This window comes from Thamnophis sirtalis, unplaced genomic scaffold (assembly GCF_051295495.1).
Source record: "Thamnophis sirtalis isolate CommonGarterSnake01/CBP01778 unplaced genomic scaffold, rThaSir2_p1.2 scaffold_4, whole genome shotgun sequence".
NCBI classification, from domain to species: domain Eukaryota; kingdom Metazoa; phylum Chordata; class Lepidosauria; order Squamata; family Natricidae; genus Thamnophis; species Thamnophis sirtalis.
Window position 1 is genome coordinate 106,708,698 of NW_028261384.1, and position 19,797 is coordinate 106,728,494.

The following is a 19,797-nucleotide window of genomic DNA, read 5'->3' on the forward strand; positions in this document are numbered from 1 at the left end:
GCTGACGGGAGATAAGACAGCCTCAACTTCACAAGGCCAGGAGGTAACGATCGGCTCTCTACAGGAAGCAATATTGAAGATGAATGAAAACATCACCAAAGGCCTGGAGGGAGTAAAGAATGAAATGAGTGAAGTCAAAAACAATATGGGGAGGATTGAAGAGCGTGTAGGGGCTATCCAAGCAGTTTTGTCAAGAAATGAACAGGAAATAAAAGAAGTTAAGGGGAGAATGGAAATAGCAGAAAAAAGAATAGACAAGACAGAGGATAGACTGGAATCCATAAACAAAAATCTGGAGGAGGCTATCCTCCACCTAGAATTAGAGAGATCAGCATTTTATTTGAGATTACAAAATGTAGAAGAAGCGAGAGATGAAAATCTTCGGGAACTGATTGCAGAAATCCTGGGACTAGTACTCGACAGACCCCAAAACAAGATCATTAATGAATTGGATGAAGTTTACAGAATTAACACAAGCTTTGCGAGACGTCATTGACTTCCAAGGGAGATCCATGTGAGGGTTCTAAGAAGACAATTGAGAGAGGATATCTTAAGCACAATAAGAGGGGATTCATTAACTTAAGAAATCCTTATTTTAAAGCAGATCCCCCGGAGAGTTAGAGAGAAAAGAAGGAAATATAACTTCCTCTACTCACAATTAAATAGACATAGAATCCTGTCCTTCTGGAAGGAATGCTAGTAATATGAAGGGAAAAGAAGTACTGGATAGATACCTTGGAGAAAGCGCAAGAATTCCAGGAACTTTTATTTGCAGACGAAGAGAGTTTAATAAAGAAGGAAACTCAAGTAGAGGACAGGAAGAGACTATAACTGAATCCCAACTGGAGGAGTGAGAGACGAGAGAGGTCAGAGAACGAGAGATATATGGCAGAGAAGAATCAAGAGCAAAGTCACCAATTGAGACAACATCTAAAGGTGCCCTCAAAGCAAACAACATGTAAAGAAGTTGAGGAATGGGAAACGAATATACTATCAGCAAATATAAATGGTTTTAACATAACATTAAAAAGAAAACGTGTACTGTTGGATTTATTGAAACAAAAGTTAGATGTAATCTGTCTTCAGGAAACCCACATTAAAGAAAAATACAACAATACAACAAACTAGAAAAAGGGGAATTGTGATGTACATAAAAGAATGGTTAAACACAAAATTAAAATATGTAGATAAAGAGGGTAGAATATTAATGGTGGAGATAACGAATGGTGGGGAAAAAATCTTACTAGTTGGAATTTATGCCCCAAACCAAAAACAAGAAAGATTTTATGTAAATTTACACAAGAGGATAAATGAAATAAAGTGGCAAAATATATGTATTCTAGGGGACTTTAACGCAGTAGTAGATGGTAAAATGGATTATAAGGGTATACACAAGAAAAGCACTAGAAGGAAACTACCGACTGCTTATGCAAATATGGTGAAGGAACTAGACCTCTATGATGTCTGGCGAACACTGAATGACAAGATACAACAGTACACATTCTACTCTCAACCACATAATTCTTGGTCACGTATTGATATGGTCTGGTCAAACCCGGCACTACTTATGGATACTGTAAATATTGAAATAACAACAAACAAATGGGCTGACCATCATCCAGTCCTATGGCAATGGAAAGGAAAGACAAAGATAAAACCTAGGTGGGCATTAAACCAGAACATATTACAAGAGAAACAATTTGTACAATCAATAGAAAAGGAATTGGGATACTTTTTCCAAGAAAACGGTAAAGAGCAGACATCAACACAAAATGTCTGGGGTACGATGAAGGCAGTCGTGAGGGGAACATCAATAGCTTATATAGCAAGAAGAAATAAAATGCATAGGGAAAAACCTAATACATTGAACAAAGAATTGAGAGAGATAGAACTGCTGATTCAGAAAGAGCCAGACACTATCAAATACAGGGAAAAAGGAGAGTTAATTAAACACCAAATAAATCTGATCTCTCAAGAGGAAGTAGCACGAAACATAAAGAGAATGAAGCAGAACTACTTTGAACATGCAAATAAAACTGGGAGATGGCTGGCTCACAAAATAAGAAAAGACCATGCAAAAAGAACTATTAAACAGCTGAGGGACGAGGAGGGAAACCGGAAACAGGAAATAGGGGGAAAGAAAAAGATTGTACAGAACTACTATAAGAAACTATATGAACCGGATGAAATTAGTGAACAAGACATCAGAAAATACCTAATAGAACAGAAACTTCCAGTCTTGCCGGAGGAGATGAGAGAGATCTTGACAAGGAAATTACACAAGAGGAATTGAAAAAGGCCATTCAAAAACAAAAAAACACAATAAAACACCTGGTCCAGATGGGCTTCCGTCAGAAATCTATAAAAAACTCCAAAATACCTTAGAAGACAAATTATTAGAATTATTTAATGAGGCACTACAAAAAGGTAAGGTCCCAAAATCATGGGGGGAAGCTTTCATTACCCTAATACCAAAAGAAGAGGTGGACAGTAGTAAAATCCAAAATTATAGACCTATATCCTTGTTAAACGCAGATTACAAAATTTTTATATCAATTCTGGTGGAAAGATTAAAAATAATATTAAATCAAAACATTCATTCGGATCAAAATGGCTTTCTCCCTAAAAGGCACATTCGGAACAACACAAGAATAATAATTAACACCCTGGAATTCTATGAAACAAGATCTGAGAAACAATTAGCATTAATTTTTGTTGATGTGCAGAAAGCATTTGATAACTTAGATTGGAATTTTTTAATCACAAAACTAAAAATGATGAAATTTGGCGACAAATTAAGATCATAGAAACTATATATTCACAGCAATTAGCAAACATTATAATTAATGGAGAATTAACAGAGAGGATACGAATTGGAAAGGGTGTTAGACAAGGGTGTCCGCTCTCCCCATTATTATTTATTATGTCGTTAGAGGTACTCCTAAATCAGATAAGATCAAATCAGGAAATTAGGGGTTTGACCATAAAAAAAGAACAATATAAAACACAGGCCTTCGCTGACGACATGGTCTTTATTATTGAAGACCCCCTAACCTCAGGACCGAAATTAATGAAGGACATTGAGGACTTTGGGTGTGTGACCGGATTAAAAATAAATAAGGAAAAAACAAAAATGATTATAAAGAACTTTCCCAAAAAACAGATAGAAGAACTAGAGAAAGCAATGGAATTAAAGGTAACTAAAAAGGTCAAATATTTAGAGATTTGGCTATCTGCGAAATGTTCTTCTATAAAAGAAGATAACTATGATAAACTATTGCGGAACATCCAAAAATTGAACTCCAAAAGTTTTTAAAAATTGGTCGAAGCTACAAATATCGTTGATGGGAAGAATCGCAGTAATCAAGATGAATGTCTTGCCAAAAATACTTTATTTATTTCAAATGGCACCGGTCAAATTAGGAGAAAATTTTTATAACTATTTGGATAAAATGGTACAACATTTTGTGTGGAATGGCAAAAAGCCTAGGATAAAATATAAACATCTTCAAGATAAAAGAGCGCAAGGTGGAATGGGTCTACCGGAATGGAAATCATATCATCAAGCAGCAACAACAATGTGGATAAAGGAGTGGGTAATGTTAACCAACAAAAAAATCCTAACGATAGAGGGCCACGACTTGCAATGGGGGTGGCACAATTACTTATGGTGTGAGGGAAACAAAGTCCACAATTATTTTAAAAGACACCATTTAAGAGTGGTACTGATTAATGATTGGCTTGAAATTAGAAGGAAATTCTATATCCAACTACCCAAATGGATATCCCCGACGGAAGCCCTGATATACCCAAATCTGATAAATTTTGACAAAAATGTTACATACAAATAACTGTTAGATGACCAAAATAAACTAAATTCCAGGGAAAATTTGGCTGAAATGGGAATAAATATTGATTGGTGGCCATACTTTCAAATACAAAATAAATACAAATCAGATCTAGCACAATTTGGCTTTCAGGACAAGGACCAGTAATTGGATAAAATTTTAATAGGACCAGACAAGAAATTAATCTTGAAAATATATAACTGTTTCCTGATTCGAAAAATGGAAACAGAAAGAGTGAAAGAAGTTATGGTAACCTGGGCCCAGAATATTGGCCATACAATTGACCTAGATGACTGGAATCTGAAACTAACGGCCTATAAAGAAAATGCATACAAAATGCTGGCATCTCTCTCTGACAAGACTGGCAAAAATTTCCACAAAATTATCGGCCAAATGTTGGAAATGCAAAATAGCACTTGGCACTTACTACCACATGTGGTGGACGTGTCCGGTGGCTAAGACATATTGGAAGTGAACGCTAAGATGGCTGAATGAAATTATGTCAATTAAATTAAGTTTCAAGCTGGAAATGTTTCTATTAGGGATAACAGATCAAAAAATAAGTAAAACCAATCAATACCTTCTCGTCCATATCTTGATGGCGGCAAGGATCGCTTATGTGCAGTGCTGGAAGAATGAAAATGCCCCCACTAGCACAATGGTGATGAATAAAATCCTAGAAATAGCGGAAATGAACAGCTTGACAATGCGGATTAATGAAAAAGAAGACTCAGACTTCTACAAAGTCTGAGAGAAATTATACAAATGGCTTGACAAGACAGTGAGGATTAAGATATAAAAGGAGATAGTTGACTAACTTAAAATGATCTAAGCAACAACTTAAATATACAATACACAAAGACTGAGTGACAAACGAGAGTAGAAATGTATTAGAGGTGAGAATGCACCGACGAGTAATACCATTAGACCACAATGTTGGAAAAACTTGAAAATCTGATAGGAAATCCTTTATAACTACCTGCATGGAATGAGTAACCTAGTCTTATACTAGATAAGGCGAGATGAACTATGGGAGATGAACAGCGCCGTCTGCGCTGTAAATATGTAAAGAGCTTTATCTCTTTTTGTATCTTGTATTTTGTAAATCTTGCCTTTTTTTATAACTTTAAATTAGGGGGAAATTTTTTTTTAAAAAAAGAATCCTAAAAATAACTGGCCATAGGCAATTCTGGTGATAACATTGTATGGTAATGAATGTAATAAGAATAAAAGGGGGCTTCAGAGTCTGTTCTGAACGCTCTCATCCCGACATCTTGCCTGAGTGTCTTATTCCTTATGAGAGACCACCACATGGGTGTGGATAATGAACTTTTAACTGGGTGGGATTCTGATGTAACTTCCAGAGTTGGGATCACACAGCTATGTGCCAACATGCCTGCTTTATTAAATTGGAACTTTAAGCATAGTTTTGCCTTTGATTCTGATTTGATTCTACATGGTATTTGGAACACTGACAGGCGCAATATGAAGAAGGGAAAGAATTAACATTGCAAATGATCATGTTTGAAATTCAAAAAGTACAAATAAGTACAAAAAACATTGAAGAGAGGATGGAGAACATACAACAAAAAACAGAAAAAATAGAGAGAAGACTTGAGAATATTTATAAAATGATGATGAAATTTGAAGATAGAGTTCAAAAAATTGAAGAAAAATAGGAACAAAGTGATAGGAAAATTGTTAACATTGACAGCAAATTGAGCCTGGTTGGAAACGACATAAGTAGAATGTTGAAAGGAGATATTAACGAACTGGAACTCTATCTCAAATGCCAAAATATGGAAGAAGAAAAGGGAGAAAATTTGGCAGAAACAATGAGAGAAATTCTGGCAGAAGCACTGGTGATAACCAAAGGCATGCGGATGGAAGGAACAGATGGAGGGTTTCAAGTCTTTACAAGATATGCAAGGAACAACAAGGTGCCAAGAGAAGTCCACATAAGACTTATCAAGAAAACAATTAGAATACAAATACCACAAATGGCAAGAGATATAGGACTGCACTACTACTGGGAGGATACAGGAGGAAGAAATGAAATGTTCAAATAAAAATTAAGTTAAGCTTAGTTAAATTTATAGTATTATGTATAAAATAAAGTAATAATAGTTAAAGCTAAATAAGATTAATAATGAATATAAACACACACATATATATATATATATAAACACACACACACACACACATATATATATATATATATATATATATATATATATATATATATATATATATATATATATATATACATACATACATACATACATACATACATACATACATACATACATACATACATACATATACTAGATTGATAATATGAAATTTTATATAAATTGTAAGTGAGGAATATGGAGAGGATGCTTAAAAGCTTTGTCATAAAAGATAAATAATTATATATAGAATAGAACATAAACATGTAATACTATTAGATGAATTCAGGATGATGTAAATGCTAAAATATAAATTTATATGAAATTTAGAATATTTTACATTAAAAGGATGTAATAATAGCTGTAGTCAAATGAATGTTTAATAACCATAATAATTGTATGCATATATATTAGAATGATGATATGAGTTTTTATGTAAATTGCAAGTGAAGATTATTGTGAGAAAGCATATAAGTTTTGTAACCAGTCGACACACTGTAAGTAATTGGAGAAAGTTTTTTATTTTGTCTGTGTTTATGTCTGTATGTTTTATGCTTGTCTAAAATAAAAACTTTTTTTATAAAAAAAGAAATACAAGAGTTATACTAATATCAAAGAAATGGCAGAACAGAATCATTAAGGAAAGAATCATTTTTGAAAAAATTCTAAAGGAGAGACAAATAATATTTAAAAACCACAATGACAGATAATAGTAGAGTTATCTTGTGTTCAGTTATCCCATTTTCTATTGTTCCTTTTTCAATTGCCCAATGGCAGTGACATGCGGTGAGATGTATTGATAGTGAGACAGCAATTTTTTTAGACTTGTGGACTTCAACTCCCAGAATCCCACAGCCAGGCATGCTCAGTTCCGATTTAAAGCAACAGCATTTGTTTTTCTCCTTTGCTATATAAGTTTTCTTCATTCATTTTCTTTTTCTTCTCCCTTCCCCTCCTTTCTCCCTCTCTCCCTCCCTCCCCCCTCTCAATCACACACACATACACAGACAGAAGTTGAATTGAACTATCTCTCCTACCCCCTTCCCTCTCTCATTCAAACAAACTCTCTCTCAAACAAGCATACACACAAACACACACAAAGTTGGATTGGAGGGAGTCAGGGAGACCACAGGAGGAGGCAGGAAGCCAGTCAAAGAGCCATACTGGAGCAAACAAACTTTCCCCCAGTGCCGGAAGGATGCAGCCCAGCTTCACTGATTACAGGTTTGAAAAGACAATGTGGCTCTGCCTGCAATCAAACTACACTTGGGGAGGAAGAGCATTTCCCTCCAGTTTTTGCCCAAAGCCCCGTACCAGGAAGATGAAATTTGAATTCCTCCCCCTCCCTCCGACCCACACATATCTTTTCCAGCTGTTTCAGAGAGGATTTTAACTCTGCTCTTGCCTGCCATCATGAAAAGAAAAAAATGTAAAAGGAAAAAGGCAAGAGCTGTGGTCAGGCTAACCTAGTTGCTGCCAGAGTCATCGTGGATGACTCTGCTTAGTGCTTAACTGTTTTAAAAAGCCTCTAAAAAAGTGTATAGGAGGAGGCGGGAGAATGACGTGCCTCATCTATGTCAGGAATTTTTTGGCTTTTAACCTTGCTTAACTCTGCTTGACTGATCATAAAATGCCAGACTAGATGAGGCACATCATTCTCCCACCTCCTCCTGTAGAGGGCACTTTTTTAGAGGCTTTTTTAAACAGTTAAGCACTAAGTAGAGTCATCCATGGTGACTCTGGCAGCAACTAGCTCAGCCTGACCTCCGCTCTTGCCTTTTTCCTTTTACATTTTTCATGATGACAGTGGGGAGGCGCTGCCTCCCCTGACTGCACGTCCCTGCCCAGTGGTGGGTTCCAGATTCCGTTCCAACCGATATAGATGGAATTGCCCCGGAGTTACCCACATGCATGCACATGGCACATGCGCACATGCATTGTAATATCAAATGATGCTTCCGCAAGCCTCCACAACACTCCAGCTGTTCAGCAGAGCACCACGCAGGCACCATACATGCCATGCACATGCTGGAAGTGCCAAAAGCTTAAAGCACAGGTAAGGAGCGCACACCCTGGTCAAACAACCAGGTGTTCAAAGCTTTAGGGAAGGCTAGGAGGATGGAGCCCTACTGAACTTCAAGGGGCAGGGTGTTCCAAAGGGAGGGACTGCAACGAAAAGACACCGTGCCTAGTTCTCATCCAATGGCAATATTTTGGGGATGGGACTAGGACTAAGACCACTCTATCTGACCTTGTAGGGCAATAAAGGTCCTTGAGAAAGATGGTTCTGCAGATAACATATGCCAGTATTATATAGGGTGATGATCAGCACCTGGAATTGCACTCAAAAAGAAAGTAGAAGCCAGCATAGATCACTTATGAATTAAAGATTCAATGAAACTGCACTGAATACAAACATATTCAAGTTACACAATTCAAAGAAACATAGAAGGGCACAATAGGCATAACATTACCATTTTTACCTTTATCATCTATGCGTCTTATTTGTCGATAAAAGCAAATTCCATGACACAAATTAAGAATGATGGATGAGAAAACTAAGGTAAGAAGAAGATTCTGGAAAAGATGAGATTTTATTGTAAATGTTATATACAGCAATTTTATAACATAATTTAATATAGATAATTATTATTCAATAAAATAAGACATGGAAGCCTAACAGTATAAACACCTTACCAAAGTGCACTTGAATGACAGCTGAACACTGCTTTGAAATTGACCACAGATTCCCAGGTGATGAAGGCAATGGACAAGGAGAAATCCTCAAAGACCTGTTTAAGGGCAACCAGCATCTACCAATCCTTCTTCTTAAAGTGGCGTGGAGTTGAGGCAAGTGTCAACACAGTTAAATTAGAATGTTTAGCCATCTCCCAAAACTTTCTGTTTATGCCCAAAATGCATTCAAAAGGATATTATTGATACTAGACGGTCAGGTTTTTTTGAACATTTGCTTCAGGACAGAAAATTTCTTTCTTCTGCACAGTTGAGGCTTTCTTCTGGAGTTCACAGACAAAGACTAGATCCCCCACCAGCACCACAACCCATTAGAACAGAGGTATAAGAGATTTTCTAGGGATCCCAGTTTAACATGTAGTTGGGATTAATTGGAGGTGGTTGGATTAAAGTACTTATTCAAATGCTGAGAGAATATGTGGGTCTCAGTGAGTGACTGCCTCATTTAGCAAATGTTTGCATTCATGACCCTCCAGGGGAAGTATAACAAACTAAAGATGGGTCTATGAAACTGCAGCTGATGAGCCAAGGTGGCGCAGTGGTTAAATGCAGCACTGCAGGCTACTGCTAGATCAGCAGGTCAGCGGTTCAAATCTCACCGGCTCAGGGTTGACTCAGCCTTCCATCCTCCCGAGGTGGGTAAAATGAGGACCCAGATTGTTGGGGGCAATATGCTGACTCTCTGTAAACCGCTTAGAGAGGCCTGAAAGGCCTATGAAGTGGTATATAAGTCTACTGCTATTGCTATTGCTATGATGGTGGTAGAGTTCAAGGGATCAGTGAGGATTTTGCCTGAAACACCAAGTTTGGTGTCAAACTGGTAAAAACTTCATCCTTGAATTTGAGACACATTTGCCATTGCAAAGGGACTTCCTTACCCACCAAAAACTATGAATCCCCAAATAATTCAGACTGAGCATTAAACAACTAAACTCTGAGACCCACAGTTCAACCCTGCGCTACAATCATCTCTTCTTTCAAGTTTTACAGTTATATCTAAATGACCATTTAATTTATTCTTATAGGACTGGAACTCCTCTTGATTATAGCCAAGTAATAGCAGGGAAAAAAATACAAATTCTTTGTAAGGTAAAGTTTTAAAGCCATTATTGTTGTATGTCCACTGCAATCCATGAGATAATCTAGGGCTCAGGGTGTTACTGTTACAGGCAAGATTCTTTAAAGTACAAATGTGGTCATGTTTAGCCAATTGTCCTATGCAGGTTTGTGTGGTAACATGCCAGCTGCTACATAACTAGCTGGATTAATACAAACATGGGAGTGCTATATCATTGGCCACACAACACGTATGGTATTCCATGTCATGGACACTAAAAAAAAGAAGGGAAAAGGAAGAAGGGGAACTCAGATACAAAACAGGCCATTTAGAAAACAAACACCGGGTCAATCAAAAAAGACTCAAAGTCATTTAGATAATCCACAAAATAGGAGGAGTAAACACAATGAATTAGAAACCAAAGAACATGAGGGCAGGTATGATATTATTGCCAATATTGAAACTTGATGGAATGAACTGATAAAAACCACTTGCTGGAATTTGGTGAATGAAAAGAAGACTTGAGTGATATGACAGAGGTGTTGCAATAATGTGATTTACTCGCCAATCAATGCTCAGAGCAAAGGAGAAGGAGGAGAGGACTTACCTTCATGGAATGTCCAAAGAGAAAATCCAATGATTTTATTTTAAAGGTCAGCATTTTTGATTCCATTTTGGTTGGGATTGTTAGCGGTAAATGATAATAAGGTTCTTTAGTCTGGTATTTTCCTAACCAAAAAGACAACCAAGTAGAAAAGGTAGATACTTATTCTAAGTAAAGGATACGTCTGCCACAGGTACAAGTCAGAAAGACCCTTAGAGAAGGGGAAAATCACTTTATATACTGTTCAAACATTTTTGGCTTTGGAATTTATGCTCTGATTGGCTAGCATAATTTGAGTCATAATGCATCGAGAGACTATGATCAGTAGTATATTTGTTCCATGTAAGTGTTCATGTTATCGCATAATATTCTTAATATGATCTTGTTAATGAATAATTGGATATACAAGGATGTATTTTTACCATTTTAATGAGTTCTTCGAGTTCATTTTTACAGCTCTGTTCTGAACCACCGCTTATCAAAACTTCATTTCCCCCATGATTTCTGAAGGGAAGCTGGTTAAATCTCCTCACTCACTTAGAAAAACTTCGTAAGTTTTTCCTTAATCCCAGTTTCCTTCTCTGTTTGATTTGTTTCCAACCATTGCTTCTTGTTGAGATCTGGTGCATTATACACTAATTTAACCCCCTCTTCTTTATGTCAGCGCCTCAAATATTGGAATACTGCTATCATGTTGCTCCTAATTCTTCTTTTCTTTACAGTAACCAAACCCAAATCCTGCAACCGTTCATATGTTTTAGTCTCCTGGCCTTTAATTGTCTTAGTTGCTCTTCTTTACACTTTGTTCAAAGTCTCAATGACTTTTTTGTAGTATGGTGACCAAAATTGGTTGCAGTATTCTAGGTGTGGTTTTAAGACATCGGTTGGATTATTTTCTATTGCTTGTGTTTGCATTAGACTGAATTCCAGTATGATGTGCTTACTTTCTCCCAAGGTTTCACCAATTTCAATTCCCTCTATCACTTCTTCTTTATTAATAAGAATTAAATCCAGTATAGCTTTACTTATAGTTCCCTCTTCTACCTTCTAGATGACAAAGGTCTCTATAAGGTTGATCCTCCATTTGCAGCAGAATTTGTCTTTCAGTTGATATTTGGACAGTTAAAGTCTTCTATTACTTCGGTTGTATGCTTCCTACATACATTTGCTAACTGGTTGGCAAAGAGTTGATCTATTTCTTCTCATTTGTTGGGTTGCCTATAAGATACACCTTTGGCAATGCATATAGTTTAAAGTCCTTTTGATAAATTGTGCAAGCATTTTTCTGAGTACACTTTTCCTGTTTTGTGAAGTGCAGGCTATCCCTTGCCAAGAGACCTTTGTGTAGGGTCATTTGTCTCAACGTAAAGGAGGAGGAAAGGGTATTAATCTGAGGACCTAATTATTTTGGTTAGGATCTCAGTCACATCTTTGATTTTTCCTCCCAACATTGCTCTCCACCCTGTCTCATCCATTCGCAGCATAAAAGGATTATAAAAGTAGCATAAGTCTCACAGAAGTCTTGATTGCTTAAAAATGATAACTCCCCAAAGAATTAATATTCTTTTCCAGTGGTTTCAGAAGTCATGGAAGATGAATCTCAAAAGGAAGTTCAAGAATGAAGGCCTTGTGCATGCCGGAACTTCAGATAGGCTACAAGGGCCCGTCGACAGGAAAAAAACCCACTGCCGGAATATAAGTGATGAGATTCTGGGAATGGAACACTGAGGCCACCTTTTTGAAGGGCAGTTGTGTAACTAAGACTGACATGAGGTCCAAGCCCAACTCCAGGTCCACCCTTGGGGTGCCACAAAGTGTGACTGTCCAGTGAAGGGGGAGGTAGAGAATTGCTTCTCTTTTGTTTGGGGAGTGTGCGTGTGAGAGAGATAGATGAGATTGGGGCCAACAAATTCAAGTTAGGTATTTCTCAAATATTTGATACCTAATAGCCCATCAATTTTACTAGAAGAAATTGCTGGAAGTTTCCACATAGGATCCAGGAACATGTCAGTCTGTAATATCTTAAGTACCAAAATGTCCAAACGCAAAGAAAAGTACATGGGGCAATCAATTACCCATTAGGTACTGAAGAATCCTCTAAGCTTCCATAAAGTACTTGAAGCATGGCAAACACCAAAACCATATTTGTAGCCAATAAAGATGTTAACCTTTTAATATCTGGCAATGAAAGAATACATTCAGCTGCCAAGGTTCCCAGAAAGTTAGTAAGAGTTTCATCCGGGAGATAATATATATATTATCCGTTATCAGCGAAGATATATATATATATATATATACTTAAAGTATATTATATTTATGCTGATAAATAAATAAAGGGAGACTAGTATAGATCTATTTCAAGCTATTTAGCTCTCATCAGCTAGCCATACCCAAGTTTGGGAATCGAACCTGTGCTCCATTGCCTCCCAGGCAGGGAGTTAACCATTTGAGCTACAGAGAACGACTCCTTTATCAGCCAGCCAGGGTGGAAGGTATATACTTAAAGTCACAACCCCTGGTATGCCCAAGTATGGGAGGAAGGTCACACTTCCACTCTCTGTCATTAGGCTCGTCACACGTCTGTATGGTCTCTTGTGACGAGCCTAATGACAGAGAGTGGAAGTGTGACCTTCCTCCCATACTTGGGCATACCAGGGGTTGTGACTTTAAGTATATATATATATATCTTTGCTGATAACGGATAAGAGCCTGTGGCCTAACGGCTAAGAAGTCTGCCTAGTATGTAATATAGCCCAGGTTCAAATCCCAGTAAGGGTATGGCTAGCTGATGAGAGCTAAATAGCTTGAAATAGATCTACACTAGTCTCCCTTTATTTATTTATCAGCACAAATAAAAAAAAACCAAACAAACAAACACACACACAAACACACACACACGTGTGTGTGTGTGTGTGTGTGTGTGTGTATTAATGAAAGAAAATGCAGCCACCATTAAATAGATTCAAAATAGAAGATTTATTCTGAAAGGAATTCAGATTCAGGATTTTGAATAAACCCATTACTGATTCTGCAGGACATATATCTAAGCAAAGTTTTTCTACCAGGATTATGGTCTGGGAACAGTGATGTTGGCAACTGCCTTCATTAGTAGTTTCAGAAAGCAGAGTTATAAGATTCAAAGTAGTACACTGCTTCACACTCACATTTGGCGTAGCTTGAAGTTCTGCTTCAGAAGCACCTAACTGCTGATTTGTAAAGGCTTGAATCTGACATTGAAGGAAATCAGCAAAATGTGCTCATCAAAAAGAAAAAAATGGTAATGGAAAAGATTTCAAAGGTTTCAAAGGTTTATTTCACTTGTATGCTGCCCTATTCCCAGAGGGACTCAGGGCTGCTAACAAACCAGGGAGGGGATAGTACAAAACAAAAAACAAAGGACAAGCAACAAAATACAAAAACAATTTAAAAACAATCAACAGCCACACAATTCGAGCGGGGATGGCAACTCATCAGCCCCACGCCTGCCGGAACAGCCAGGTTTTAACAGCTTTGCTGAAAGCCTGAAGAGTGGTGAGGGTCCGGATCTCCACAGGGAGCTCGTTCCAGAGGGCCAGAGCAGCCACAGAGAAGGCCCTCCTCCGAGTGGTTGCCAATCGACATTGGCTGGTGGATGGAATTCGGAGGAGGCCTAGTCTGTGGGATTTAATAGGTCTTTGGGAGGTAATTGGCAGCAGGCGGTCTCTCAAGTACCCAGGTCCAATACCACGAAGGGCTTTATAAGTTGCGACTAGCACCTTGAAGCGTATCCGGAGGCCGATAGGTAGCCAGTGCAGCTCGCGGAGGATAGGTGTAACGTTGGTGTACCGAGGCGCACCCACGATCGCTCGCACGGCTGCATTCTGGACAAGCTCAAGTCTCCAAATGCTCTTCAGGGGCTGCCCCATGTTGAGCACATTGCAGTAGTCCAGTCTTGAGGTCACAAGGGCGTGAGTGACTGTTGCAAGAGCCTCCCGGTTCAGGTAGGGACGCAATTGGTGCACCAGGCGAACCTGGGCAAATGCCCCCCTGGTCACAGCCGACAAATGATGTTCTAAAGTCAGCTGTGGATCCAGGAGGACTCCCAAATTGCGAACGCTGTCTGAGGGGCGTAAAATTTCACCCCCCAGCCTGAGAGATGGAATACATGACCAATTGTTGGGAAGAAAAAACACAAGCCACTCGGTCTTGTCAGGATTGAGTGCAAGCTTGTTTACCCCCATCCAGACCCTAACAGCCTCCAGGCACTGACACATCACGTCAATCACTTCACTGAGTTGGCACAGGGGGGACAGATACAACTGTGTATCGTCTGCATACTGATGATATTTTATCCCGTGCCGCCGAATGATCCCACCCAGCGGCTTCATGTAGATGTTAAACATGAGGGGAGACAGGACCGAACCCTGCGGCACCCCATATTTAAGGGGCCTAGAGGTTGACCTCTGCCCTCCAACCAACACTGACTGCGACCTGTCCGAGAGGTAGGAGGAGAACCACCGAAGAACGGTGCCTCCCACTCCCACCTCTCGCAACCGTCGCAGAAGGATACCATGGTCGATGGTATCGAAGGCCGCTGAGAGGTCAAGGAGCACTAGGACGGAGGCATGACCCCCGTCCCTGGCTCGCCAGAGATCATCAGTCAGTGCGACCAAAGCAGTTTCTGTGCTGTAGCCAGGCCTGAATCCAGACTGAAAGGAGTCTAGATAATCGGTTTCATCCAAGGACCGCCAGAGCTGAAAGGCCTCCACATTCTCAACAACCTTCCCAACAAAGGAGAGGTTGGAGACTGGACGATAGTTATTTAAAATGGCTGGATCCAAAGATGGCTTCTTCAGGAGGGGTCTCACCACCGCCTCCTTTAATGGGGGGGGGGAAAGAACCCCTCCCAAAGGGAGCCGGTAACTATCGCCTGGATCCAGCCCCGTGTCACCTCCTTGCTGTTTGCAACCAGCCAGGAGGGGCACGGGTCCAGCGCACATGTGGAGGCACTCATAGCTCCCATGGCCTTGTCCACTTCCTCAGGAGTGACAAGTTGAAAATCAATCCAAAGATGTCGCTCAAGACCCACCCCCAGTACCTCGGCTGGCTCTGCGCAATTGGAGTCCAGGTCTGTCCGAAGCCGAGCAACTTTATCCGCGAGAAATTGGACAAATTCCTCAGCTCTACCTCGTAGGGAATTACCTGTATCCCTCCCCTTCAGGAGGGAGTGGGTTATCCTGAACAAGGCGGCTGGGCGCGACTCAATGGATGTAATCAGAGCGGCAATATATGTGTTTTTTAGAAGTCCGAATTGCCAGAAGGTAAGCTCTGGTGCAGGCTTTTAACAGTGCTTGGTCTGACTCTGATTTACTGGACCTCCAGCGGCGCTCTAGGCATCTCTTTTGGCGTTTCATCTCCCAGAGATCCTCAGTAAACCAAGGAGCCCTCCTGGATCCACTGCCTCGGATCGGCCGTAAAGGTGCAATCCAGTTGAGAACCTCCAACGCTGCTGAGTTCCAAGCAGCGACCAAGGTCTCTGCCGGACTGTGGACGAGAGAATCAGGTACAACGCCAAGCGCCGTCTGAAAGCCCTGAGGGTCCATAAGGCTCCTCCGGTGGAACCACCTAATTGGTTCCTCCTCCCTACAGTGGGGGATTGGCCTCCGAAAGTCAAGGCTCAGTAGAAAGTGGTCCGACCATGACAGGGGCAAGAACTCAATACCCCTCAAACCAAGATCACAACTCTCCGAGAGGAATACGAGGTCGAGCGAGTGACCCGCTGAGTGAGTCGGGCCCCGAATTACTTGGGTCAAGCCAATGGCTGTCATGGAAGCCATGAACTCCTGCGCTCCATCGGAGTGCTCACCGAGCGAAGGCAAATTGAAGTCCCCCAGCACCATAAGCCTGGGGAACTCAACTGCTAGCTCAGCTACTGACTCGAGAAGTGAGGGGAGAGCTGTTGTCACGCTGTTGGGAGGCAGGTACATTAATCACAAGCCCACTTGACCCGCAAGGTCCAACTTCACCAGCAAGGACTCACACCCGACAAGCTCCGGAGCAGGGATCCTACGAGGAACTAAAGACTCCTGGATAACAATGGCCACTCTTCCACCCCTTCCCTGAGGTCGCGGCTGATGAAGCACCTGAAAACCCTCTGGGCACATTTCAGTGAGGGGGACTCCTCCCTCCGGGCCCAGCCAGGTTTCAGTAATACATGCCAGGTCTGCCCTCTCATCTAAAATTAGGTCCCAGACGAGGGGAGCCTTGTGAACCACAGACCTGGCATTTAGCGACAACAGCCTGAGACCAGGGTCCTGACTACTCACGTCATCTGGCCTTGGAGTGGGACTAATAGGGCCGGAAGGAGGGATCTCTGTGACGTAGCGAACCCTCCTTCCCCGGTAATGGCTCGCCCTAAAGTCCCCGCCATATCTGCCCCTCCCCATTATGACCTTAATGTTCCGGCCCACTCCTGCGTCTATGGTCCCTCCACTACCACCCCTGGCCACCGAGTTCCCCGGCAGGCCCTTCGACACAGACATCCTAAGGCCGGGAATGGGCCCGGTCCCCCCTAACTTCTGCAAAACACTCAGTGTAGGATGTACCCAGCTGTAGTCCCAGCCTACTCACACATACACACACATACAATCAGTCAATCCCCACAAATGAGTTAAAAACAAGAACCAACAATATAATCAGTAAAAGTGGGTACATTCAATCAACCAGTCATACCAAACACTCCCCATACATTTTAAAATATAAGCTGCGCAGAAAAGTGGAAATTGCTCAAAATTGGTCTGATGTAAGAGAGGAAATTAATGTCCCGGTCCTCCCTCGCCGGGCCCAACGTCCAAAAGTTGGGAGACAGAATGTTAATAGCAACTGGAGAGGGAGCCACACTTCCCAACCACGTCTTTTCCGTCCAGTGCCCTCTCTCTCTGCCAGAATAGGCTTGAAGAATAGTCGGTAGAGGTATAAATGGGGGGCTCAGAAGGGCCGGTGACAAGGTCGTAAGTCTCGATTCGCTCCCCGAAGATGATCCGGAGGACAAAGCAAAGGAGAAAAATAGCTGGGAGACAAGTAGGCCATAGGTGGCGGATATAAAAGCAAAGGCAAGGATCGTAGGGCCAGCCATGAGCGATGACAGGTCAGGCAACCACTCCTTCCCTCAGAAACAGGAGGAACAAAGGAAGCCAGGGACACCCCATGGTAAAAAGGGAGGGAGAACCCCACTCCCAGCTGGGTCGCAGCGCTCTCAGTGGTGGCAGCCAACCGGTAGGCTGTCAGGCTAGCAACCTCACCCCCTACCCTCACCCTAACTCTAACCCTAACTCTGAACCTAACCCTACCCTACCCTATCCCTAAGCTCAGCCCTAACCCTAGCCCTAACCCTAATCAGATATACCTACCCCTACTCCTACCCCTAACCCTAATCCTAAACTAACCCTAACCTAACTAATCCTAACTCTAACCCTAGCCCTGTCCCTAGCCTGACCCTGCAGCAGCACAAACAGCGGTTGGAGGTGTCAGAAAGTCCAAGGGGTCGAGCCCCCCCAAGACCAGTCTCCGGTAGCTGTCCCCACAGAAGCCAATGGCGGTCTCAGCCAGCTCTTCCAGGCTCCAATATGCTCCTCCAGGTTCTGGTGGTCAGAATAGTCTCAAGCCAGTCGCTCGTCACAGCAGATTCAAAGTGGCCACCACAAAATCAGCAAAATGGTCCGCAAAATGGTCTAACCTTCCTAAGAAGGGGGGGTGCTTCCCCTGCATGGAACCCAGCGCCGGCCGCCCACCCCTTGGTGCTGTTTGGGGCGCAAACCAATCAGGGGCGGCAGTCCAAGCAATCCAAACAGCCCGTGCAGCTACCAAGTTCTTTTCTTGCAAATGGCAGGAGCGGCAGTCCCAGCAGCCAGTACAGCTACCAAGTTCTTTCCTCGCAAAACGGCAGGAGCAGGAGCAGCAGTTCCACAGCCTGTCGCCAGTCTATCTCCCGCTAAGTCAATCAATCTCCCACTGAGCACAGCAGCCCCCCAGCAATCGACAAACTATGCCCCAAGCACTCTCCACGCTCTCTTCACGCCAGAGGCAGGCATAGCCCAAACTCAGCTGCCAATCGTGCAAGGGGAGGGGGGTGCTTCCCAGCGAGCCGCAGCTGTTCACGGGCATGCAGAAACACCGAAGCCGAACACCAAAGCTGAACGCCGCCACCAGCCCGTCCCAGCGCCTTCAGAGTGGCGGTTTCCAAAATGGGCACCTCTCCAGATTCAGTACGGGATCTCCTCCAAGTCCCTCGCTAACAGTGGGCTACAAGTTCCTGTATATAAGACAGAGTCAGAAAATTTTTTGACAGAAAAATAATTTTTTGAATGTCTCACAAAAACCATTGTGTGGCAGTTGAAAATTGCTGCACGGTGTTTTGTTGCAATGCACAGCCGTGCAGCTTACAGGGAACGTATGGGACAGTAGCTCCAAATTGGAGGTTTAAGGTTTAGAGAGCTGTTTTAATGTCATTTTAACCTTTTCCCATCTCTTCTCTTTAATGGGGATGATGCTGGATACCAAGAGAGCTTCTCCCACCCTGATCCTTTCAGAAGTTTGGGAAAGCATATACATGGGTGAACAAGCCCAGGACTTTCGTGACAATCTTGAATGCATTAATTATTTTCCTTGCATCCTGGAAATAGAAAGCATAAATTCTGGGACTTCACAGTGGATGGGCAAGGCCAAACAATGGGCCATTGGTGTTGTGCGTAAATCCATTTTAAAAAAAGGACATTTACATATAAGGGCTACTGAAGGGTTTTGGCTATTGCATCTGATGGATGGAGAAAACGAGGTCATCACCACACCGAAAACAATTCTTCCACTGTGGAAGACAGTACAACGGATTCTCATTACCTTTGTTTAGGCAAATTATCCTCTTATGATTTGGACTCTATGGAGATTATCTTTACTTTCAACAATCCATTTTATGAGAAAATGCTCCCTTTCTTCTTGACTTGGGACAAAAAGAATCCATTAAAAATCAGTACAGATAACTCCATCAAATAATCTGAGGAAGAACAAGAAGAAACAGCTCTGGGAAATGACCCAACCTGAGGAATGGTATGTTCAGACCTTGAAGTGATTGCTATTAGATTCAGAGAATCTTACTTTTGAATAAATACAATCAGTGATGTGCAGTCAGGGGAGGCAGGGGAGGCAGAGCCTCACCAGTGTCATCATAAGTTGAATTGTGAGCCGCCCTGAGTCCCCTTCGGGGGAAAAGGGCAGCATATAAATATAATAAAATCAAATCAAAATCAAATCAAATAAAAATAAAAAAAATGTAAAAGGAAAAAGGCTGAGGTAGTTGCTGCCAGAGTCACAGTGGATGATTCTGCTTAG

At 41.5% G+C, this 19,797-nt stretch overlaps 1 pseudogene; it reads left to right on the top strand.

Annotated features, from left to right (window-relative positions):
* The first annotated feature begins 18,955 nt into the window (after positions 1–18,955).
* Positions 18,956–19,461, top strand: LOC148046030 (E3 ubiquitin-protein ligase TRIM39-like; annotated as a pseudogene).
* Positions 19,462–19,797: the final 336 nt, after the last annotated feature.